A 10,094-nucleotide genomic window follows, 5' to 3' on the forward strand; every position below is an offset into this window, starting at 1 on the left:
CCAGAGCTAAGAGGGGGCAGGAATAACGCTTCTGTGGTCATATGGAAAACGATCGTTTCTTCAACAGATCTAGAACAAAGAACATTCATCTCTTTAATGCGGCTTGTCGTTTTTCTGATAATCCCCTCATTTTATGAGTTTCAACTGGGAAGGCATATTAATCAATCGTAGCGAAACAATAGTTTCTTTTGGCAAGTTTATGCCTTATAATTTTAGCAGATAAAATTTTAACAATTTTATTGTTGTATATATTTCATGTTAATAATTTAGGTAATAACCTATTCACAGAAGACATAGAATCATAGGGCTGGAAGGGGCCTCAGAGGTCTGCTAGTCCAACCCTCTGCTCTGTAAACCGCTTAGAGAGGGCTGAAAGCCCTATGAAGTGGTATATAAGTCTAACTGCTATTGCTATTGCTTTAAACTATTGCTCAAGGCAGGACCCTTGTATTATCCCAGTCAAATGATTGTCCACTCTTTTTTTTGAAAACCTCCAGTTTTCATAATTTGTTAGCCTTTCATTGCTGCTACACTTCCTGATTTTAAGGAAATGAGAAACCTCAATGAGACAATGGCTCCCCCTTCTGACAATAAAAGAAAAGAGATATCGAAGATTTGCAAAATGCTGATAGGGAAAAAATATCTGAAACAGAATATGTGGACAATACAGCAAGAATAAATATTTTCTGCATTCCTTTATATTTTGGATATCCCTTGGATATTTATGCCCACGTTATTGTATGTTGCTTTTAATATTCGCCTGTCCACATCAGTAGAGGTTGAATAAGAAAGGCTCTTTCAGTTCACCTAATCTAATTTTCAATTATTGGCCAGCCCTTCAGAGTAATAAAATGGGCACAGTTCTCCTGAAAACCACACCAAAAGCATGTCAGGCTAATCACCGTAACACTTTGTTGGTTAAAATTACAAATATTTGCATAATTGTGGTCATATTTCTGGCATTCCCCCAAAAGTCATCAATTAATTACCACCAATTAGCATTAGAGTTAGAGTTTTAGAGTTTTATTTCATTTGTATGCCGCCTTTTTCCCTAAGGGGACTCAGGGCGGCTCACAACTCAAAGAAGGGAAAGGGGGATACAGACAGTTTAACAACAACACAAAACAATACATAGTTAAAAAGCGCAACAATCATACCATTCGAGATAGGGGCAGCGAATCTTTAGCCCCAGGCCTGTCGGAACAGCCAGGTTTTAAGGGCTATGCGGAAGGCCTGGAGGGTGGTGAGGGTACGAATCTCCATGGGGAGTTCGTTCCAGAGGGTCGGAGCAGCCACAGAGAAGGATTAGAAACAGTAGGCTTCTTTTTCAGGTTCAATTCTAATACAATTCCTTCAGTGTTGAGTCCAAAGTTATCAAAGAGCAGTGGCTGCTCCCTCTCAAAGTATTTTCTGATCCTTCCTTTGTTTTTCTATGCAGTTGAATGGAACTTTATAGCAAAACATTAGACTTATCGCTTAAAAGGTTGCAGTTTTAATGAAAAGCCCCAAGTACTCACCCAGACTCAGAAGAACAAAAAATAAAAAAAATAAAAAATGAGATGGCCAAATATTTAAGTATTTAATAAATTTATAGGCCGCCCAATCCCGAAGGACTCCGGGCGGCTTATAGAAATACATCTCTAAAAGAATAAAAAATTAAAAAATAGAGAAAAAAAAACAGATTAAAAGATCACTTCATGCACTCAATCTATTTATTTATTTGTCTATTTATTTATCTAGGCGTGGCTGGACCTCATTCATGAGGTCAACAGCCCCATGCCAGCCGGAATAGCCAGGTTTGGGTAGCAAATGGACAAATTGGTAGTAAATGGACATCTCTGGCTTCCCTGGAACCAGACCAATTTTAAACTTTTCTCTTGGTTAGGAACTGGACTTAGTGAACCATGTGTAATAATTGCATTTCCCTTAGATTTCAAAAGGCTAGGAAGTACCAACTGGTCTCCCCCTCTACTCAAAATCTTTCTTCCCTCACGCTGTATACTTGGATGCAAAAAAAAACCCCAACACTTGCCTGGAAAACTGAATGAAAATTTCATCACCTGACCCGTTTTGGGAATAAGATGCCAAACTTAAGATGCCGAGGTGGCACAGTGGTTAGAGTGCAGCACTGCAGGCTACTTCAGCTGACTGCTAGTTCGGCAGTTCGGCTGTTCAAATCTCACCGGCTCAGGGTTGACTCAGCCTTCCATCCTTCCGAGGTGGGTAAAATGAGGACCCGGATTGTTGTTGGGGGCGATATGCTGACTCTGTAAACCACTTAGAGAGGGCTGAAAGCCCTATGAAGCGGTATAGAAGTCTAACTGCTATTGCTATTGCTATTGCTATTGCTATTGCTATCTATCTATCTATCTATCTATCTATCTATCTATCTATCTATCTATCTATCTATGTCTGTCTGTCTGTCTGTCTGTCTATCTATCTATCTATCTATCTATCTACCCATCCATCCATCCATCCATCCATCCATCCATCCATCCTTCCATCCATCCATCCATATCTCTTATTTATCTATCTATCTAGAGCCGAGGTGGTGCAGTGGTTAGGGTGCAGTACTGCAGGCCACTTCAGCTGACGGCTAGATCAGCAGTTCAGCGGTTCAAATCTCACCGGCTCAGGGTTGACTCAGCCTTCCATCCTTCCGAGGTGGGTGAAATGAGGACCCAGACTGTGGGGGCGATATGCTGACTCTGTAAACCGCTTAGAGAGGGCTGAAAGCCCTATGAAGCGGTATATAAGTCTAACTGCTATTGCTATTGCTTTAAACAAGCAATCTCTGACCATTTTAGAACTGTGCATGAAACAAAAGGTTCCCACAAAAAGCAGATGTACCTGCATTGATCAAGACTTGCCTTCCACACACACACACAAAAAACACCACAGTTCAGGAGAACGTTCTGCTAGCGCTTGAGGAAATGCTCTTCCACCATCTTTTTCCTCCTCCGTCTCCGGGAATTGGAGAAAAAAAAAGGAGTTTGGAAACTTCCTTCGTCAACTCTCCTCAACAGGCATTCAGCTTATCCAGAGCCTCCCAGAGCCTCACTTCATTTCATTACCCCCTGCAGTTACTGGCTTTATGGATTTTAGGCAACCCAGGGGTAGAACAGATGCCTTGCCTAGCTAATCCAGTTTCAAGTCCTTCCACTGATACAATTAAAAGCTTGCAACTGTATAATTAAGGAAATTCTCCATCTGCCAGCAGAGATCTTGGTTTGGTTTTGTGAAAAGCAGGCGCGACAACATTTCTGTTCTTAACAGGCAGGCAAGCGAAGTTCAGATGTAGAAGTTGGGAAAGAGAAAGTTTGGGAAAAGGGAGTTCTTAGAAACAGACAAAATTAGATGCTATTTCAATCCACTATTATTATTATTTAAAATATATCTTTCTTATCTTTTAGTGACAAAGGCATTTTTGCCTGAGAGCAATAGCCTGTCAAAGAAAGGGAACCCACAATTGGATGCTTTGATGTACTTTCCTCCCAACCAACAAGTTGTAAATTCATGAATGGTGAATAGATAAAGGGACAACGTTTTTGGAGGATGACACATCTCCAACGTCTGCAATACCACACCTGAGTCAGTCTCGAATAATGGTTAAGACACTGCACTGGAAACTTGAGTTCTTGTTCTCCTTTAGACATGAGGAATAAAGCTTTGGGTGAGTTGCTTTTTTCTCAGCCCCAGCAGTTTGTTTTCGTGGGGGAAATGAAACTTAAGTATAGAAAATAAAGGCAGGCTATACATCTAATAAATAAATACGTTCTTAACAATCTTCTTTCTCTCACTCCCTTCTTCCCGTGATTCTCAGGAGAATTTACACCTGTAATTGCCTGCTTAGCAACCACCCCCTTTCTTCCTTCATTCTTTCTTTCCTGCAGCAATGCCCAGCAAGGGTTTCTTAGCAGCCCACCTGAGGACCCTGAGTCTTACCTGCCTCTGGCGCTCTCGATCTCGCCTGCAAAGACTCCGAGACCCTCACTCCGGCCCCAGCCAGCCAAAAATGCATCCAGTGCTCTGCGCTAAGTGCTTAGTTCCTCCCAGTGTTTTATGCTCAGCCATTCAGCCAATTACATGCCCGAGGCTAATCTGCTGGCAAGACTCCCTCAGCCGAGACTACAAAAAGAAATTGCCAAGAAAATACATAACTCTCGAGGCCCAAAATGCAGGTGTACGACCAAGCCCAGGCAGATGGCCGCGGTGTTAAAGATCAGCCTAATGATGAAAGAACACATCTAGGCTTCTTTAAAAAGCCAAGGTGGGCTCTTGCCTGTCGAAAGTTATTCGCTATGAGATGAATGGAGCTTCCCTATACAGAAATAGTACAGCTCCTGCTGATACTGAGTAAGCACTGAATTCACAAGGGGGGGGGAGACCATTGTCTTGCTATTGTGATTATGGATTTGGAGGCATTTGTCTGGTTGGAACTGGGTAGCTAAAGTAGTGAGCCTGTCTCTGACACAGCCAAGAATTTGTGTGTGTGTGGGGGGGCTGGTTTGGTGGTAGTGGGGGGGGAAGGACTGCATTTATTCACAAGCTACTAATTGAGAAGAAGAATACTTTATGCAGGTAAACATTACTGACCAATTTTCTTAGAGAAATGAGTGGGGGGGGGTTTGTAAAAGTTTCAGTGCAAAGTAGCTCTTTGTTTTCTAGTTGCATCACTATTCCTGTTCTGTCCTTCCACAGGTGAAATTACTCCTCCTTGCCCACAGCATTCCCCAGGGGAAAGTGCCACGCCCAAATAAATTGGGAATCCCATGTGAAGCCTTATTGGCCCATGATGTGGAGACAATGGATCAGTGGTGGGTTTCAAAACTTTTTAGAAGCTCTTCTGTAGGTGTGGCCTGCTTTGTGTAGGAGTGGCTTTCCAGCCATGTGACCAGGTGGGAGTGGCTTGCTGGCCATGTGACCAGGTAGGAGTGGCTTGCCGGCCATGTGACTGGATGGGCGTGGCCAACTTGTAAAATGTGGTGAAACTCACTTAACAACGCTCTTGCTTAGCAACCAAAATGTTGGCTCAGAAACTCTGGCATTTGAAGCACACAAGTCTTAAAGCTGTCAAGTTACAAGATCCTTGCACCCCTAACCCTTTAGAAAAAAAAACCCCATGGGGTGTTCAAACTTGACAGTTTTAAGACTTGTGGACTTCAACTCCCAGAATTCCTCCTCCAGTCATGTGGGCTCAGGAACTCTGGCATCGAAGTGTGCAAGTCTTAAAGCTGTCAAGTTACAAGACCCTTGGACCCCTAACCCTTTAGAGAAAAAAAAACCCCAAGGGTGTTCAAACTTGACAGCTTTAAGACTTGTGGACTTCAACTCCCAGAATCCCTCCTCTCGCTCTTCATCTTGATGATGTGCGGACGGGCAGAGGGGAGGGAGCTGGAATCGATTCTAAACGACACTGTAGATTTGTGGAACCTCTTCTATAGAAGAGCTTAGAACTGGCAGGAACCCTCCCCTGATCTAAACCCACTTATGGCTTCATTGGCACCTTCACTATTTTGTTCTCTATCAGTTCTTCAGCATAGCTGGAGAGCTTGGTGTAGTCAGGTTTACTCTGTGTACAGTTGACCTTGTACTCTCTCCTTCCTTTCGTGCTTTTTTTCCCCTCTTCTTCTTTTCCATTCATCAAACTGATCTTAATCTCCCTGAGTGACGTGAAACATTTGGTAGGAACATTTCCTTCTCATTGCCACAGGCTCTAGAATCTGGATTGCTCAGGTTTCAGCCCAGATAATAAGAACATACTTGGGAGAGAGGGTGACTTTGCTATACCTCAAAATCCCTGGAAAGGGCTCTATGGAGCTTGGTACCTCCATAGACTGCGCCTGCCCTGCCCTTGCCTTCCCCTCCCCTTCTGCTCTCTCCCCTCCCCTCCAAATGGATCCAGTCTGTGCTGGGCAGCAAAGCGTGACTCAGGAAAGCCTGAGAGTTAATCAAGTCCTTGAATGTCCTCTAATCCTACCAAACCACAGAACCTGATCTTTCATTTTTCTCTCCCTTTCAGTCCTTCTGTCCCACCTCCAAACAGAGGGGAGAGGAGTGTCCCAGGGGACAACTGATCCAAGCAGGTGCTTTAAGTGGCAAGTTGTCAAGCAGCCTCTATGGCCCAACAGGAGAATCTTGGGACTCTGTAAGAATTGGCGTCCAGCTCTTAAACCACGGAATGGAGCTTCTTGGAATTAGCGGATTTGTAAACCAGCTTGAGTTCTTGGTATTTATTCCCACTTTCCTGCCACAGTTCTCAGCATGGGAACATCCCCAGTTCAGACGGCTAACCAGGATGTCCCCTGACTTGTATCCCCCCCCCCTTACTTTGGTTTGTGAGCCGCCCTGAGTCCCTCTGGGAATAGGGCGGCATAGAAATGCAATAAATCAAATCAAATCAAACTTGGTGGTTTGCCTCTAAGCTCATTTAAGCATGCAAACATTTCATGGCTCAGCTTTTCTCTTCCAGATGTCTTCTGTCCTGCATTTTCTTAAGCTGTGAGCACGGCTGTTTTTAGCGTTCCTGATCTATGCTTCGCCATGTGTAGATGCTATAATTGAGTGACAGTGAAATAATTCAGTGGAGAGAAGGAACTACTTGGGAATGCTTGTTAATGAAAGCACTGCTGGGAACATCCAGCTGAGACTGACCTGGGGTCCAAGGGTAACTTGACAGCTTTAAGACTTGCACACTTCAATGCCAGAGTTCCTGAGCCAACATGACTGGAGGGGGAATTCTGGGAGTTGAAGTCCACAAGTCTTAAAGCTGTTAAGTTTGAACACCCCTGGGTTTTTTTTTTCTAAAGGGTTAGGGGTGGAAGAGTCTTGTAACGTGACAGCTTTAAGACTTTGCGTGCTTCAAATGCCAGAGTTTCTGAGCCAACATGCCTGGAGGAGGAATTCTGGGGGTTGAAGTCCACAAGTCTTAAAGCTGTCAAGTTTGAACACCCCTGGGGTTTTTTTCCCTAAAGGGTTAGGGGTGCAAGGGGTAACTTGACAGCTTTAAGACTTGCGTGCTTCAAATGCCCGAGTTTCTGAGCCAACATTTTGGTTGCTAAGCAAGAGCGTGGTTAAGTGAGTTTCACCACATTTTACAAGTTGGCCACGCCCACCCAGTCACATGGCTGGCAAGTCACTCCCACCCAGTCACATGGCCGGTAAGCCACTCCCACCCAGTCACATGGCTGGCAAGCCACTCCCACAAACACAGGCCACGCCTACAGAAGAGGTTCTAAAATTTTTTGAAACCCACCACTGGTTTAGCTCCCTCATATCCCCATACCCAGAAAGCTTGGGTATACACAATGGCTGGCTTTGCACAATGCAGTAAGACAAACCTAATTATATTTTGGCTTAATGTGTTAAGCGACCATTTTTGGGATCTGGGCCACAGGGTGCTGCAAGACATCTTGGGATAGCCTCCTGAGATAAAGCATAGCTATTAGACATGACTAATTTTTTTGGATCTACATTGAGAATCAGATAAGACAGCCAGTTTGGTTTTAGTGGTGAATTCTATAAACCAGAAAACTGGATTCTACTTCCACTTCAAGTCAGCTGGGTGATTTTGTGCTGGTCACCTTGAGCCTAGGATGTCAAGCTCAGGTAATGAACCAATCAATCAATTCCTGTTGCAACCAATGGATCAACACTCAATTGATTAAAAATAAAAGTCAGTCCTGCACTAGTGGAAAAACTAGGAAGGAAATAATTGAGAACCACATGGCAAAAAAATTGCTGCTCCCAGCAACATGCCTTAGGGTTCAATCCATGTACCACAACCACCCTGTAATCCACAAATGAAAATATTCAGGTATTTGTAGCATCTTATATAGCCTTAATGACGGGTTGGTTTATACATCACATTAAGCCACAACTTTCTTTAATCATGTTGTGTTTATTAAGCCGCCGTGGGAGGATTCACTTGCAATAGACTAGGCTATAACTTTAGCACAATGGCTGGATTCAAATGTTGTGCCAAGGCGAAAGGAAACAATCTACGATCTACAGGCTGGCCTCACTACACCACCATGCTAAGCCATAATGAGATGATGACCACCACCTTTTCCTCCTCTACGTTGCCTTGAAGTCTGACTTAGCAATAGCAGTTAAACCAGAGGTGGGTTCCTACCAGTTCACACCTATTCGGTAGAACCGGTTTGTCAAATCTACCGAACCGGTTAGAAGAGGTTCCACCAGTAGACCCGGAAAGCAGGCCACACCTACAGAAGAGGTTCCAACATTTTTTGAAACCCACCACTGGTCCTTGGAGATTATTCTACACTATCATGCTCCTATTTATAAAACTCAGTGCCTCTGTGAAAGGTAAGGATGACTACTGCGTTTGTGGTGCAATCAGAACATTGCGTGTGTTGAAGTTGTTTTAACGCAAACCAAAGATGCCTTTTAAAAAACAAGTTTACATCATATTCTTATGCAGGCCAGTGCTGTGTGTGAGATAATTTAAGGTGGTTCTGACAAGTGTCGTCGGCATCTTCATATCCGGTCACATGGGCGGCAAGCCACTCCCATCCGGTCACATGGGTGGCAAGCCACTCCCACAAAGGAGGCCACACCCACAGAGTAGGTTCAAACAATTTTTGAAACCCACCACTGAGTTAGACTTCTATACCGCTTCATAGGGCTTTCAGCCCTCTCTAAGTGGGTTACAGAGTCAGCATATTGCCCCCACAGTCTGGGTCCTCATTTCACCCACCTCGGAAGGATGGAAGGCTGAGTCAACCTTGAGCCGGTGAGATTAGAACCGCTGAACTGCAGATAACAGTCAGCTGAAGTGGCATGCAGTACTGCACCCTAACCACTGCGCCACCTCGGCTCTAACAACTTAACTTCTGCAGGCAACATGTAACCAAGTCCCTCTACTACGAGGCAGAAGAAGAACTGCGTGCCTCAACTACCTCGGGATTTTTTAAGGCTTTTAATCCTCGCTTAACTCTGCTCGAGTGCCTAAAAAGTCAGACGAGATGAGGCATGCAGTTCTCCTGCCTCACAGTAGAGGGCGCTTTTTAGACGCTTTTTTAAACAGGCAGTCATTCGCGGCGTGGCAGCAGCTAGCTAGCCTAACCTCAGCATTCGCCTTCTCCTGTTTACATTTTTTTCCATTTTTCATGATTGACAGTGGTGAGGCTGTGCCTCCCCTGCCTCCCCGGATTGCACGTCACTGGCTATAGCCCAGCGGGGTTCCACCACAAAACTGCGTTCGACTAAAGCGCGCTCGACGAAACCGCATAGCTGACATCATCACAGGGCAACAACAGCGCGGAGACAGAAGCACGCTGTAAACGCTAAACCTAAAATTAACCCCTAAACCTAAACCTAACCCCCCTAAACCTAACCCTAAACCTAACCCTTAACCTAACCCTAAACCTATCCCTAACTCTTAACCTAACCCTAACCCTAAACCTAACCCTTAACCTAATCCTAATCCTAACCCTTAACCTAACCCTAAACCTAACCCTAACCCTAACCCTTAACCTAACCCTTAACCTAACCCTAACCCTAACCCTAACCCTAACCCTTACCTTAAGTTGAATCGGCTTGCTTTCAAAGCGCTATTTAAAGCGCCCTTCTTTCTCCGCGCTCGCTGTTGTCGCCCTGTTGATGACGTCAGCGACGCGGTTTAATCGGACACGCTTTAGTCGAGCGCGGTTTTGTTGTGCCACGGCCCAGCGACCCCCAACATTTTGGGTACCAGAGACCACAGATGGGGCTTCGCTTGTTTGTGTGGCCCAGTTTCTGGCATGCAGTGAGCCAGTGCTGGTCTATGGACCAGGGGTTGGGAACCCCTGCTCTAGCCAACAATACACACATCGTTAGACAGTGGATTTCACAAAGCAGCAATTAAAATATGAAAAGGATGTTATGCAGCAGAGAAAGTCCTCCCCCATCCTACCACCTGCTTTGAAATGGGTAGTCCAGCTGTTTGTCAGATCCTTGAGGATTTCATTTAATTTCATTTATTAAATTTATAGGCTGCCCAATCCCGAAGGACTCCAGGCGGCTTACAATGAAAGAAGAAGAAAAGAAAAGCAAAATAAATTAAAAAAATAGTTTAAAATACACAACACACA

This window comes from Thamnophis elegans, chromosome 2 (genome assembly GCF_009769535.1).
Source record: "Thamnophis elegans isolate rThaEle1 chromosome 2, rThaEle1.pri, whole genome shotgun sequence".
In the NCBI taxonomy this organism is placed as follows: Eukaryota; Metazoa; Chordata; class Lepidosauria; order Squamata; family Colubridae; genus Thamnophis; species Thamnophis elegans.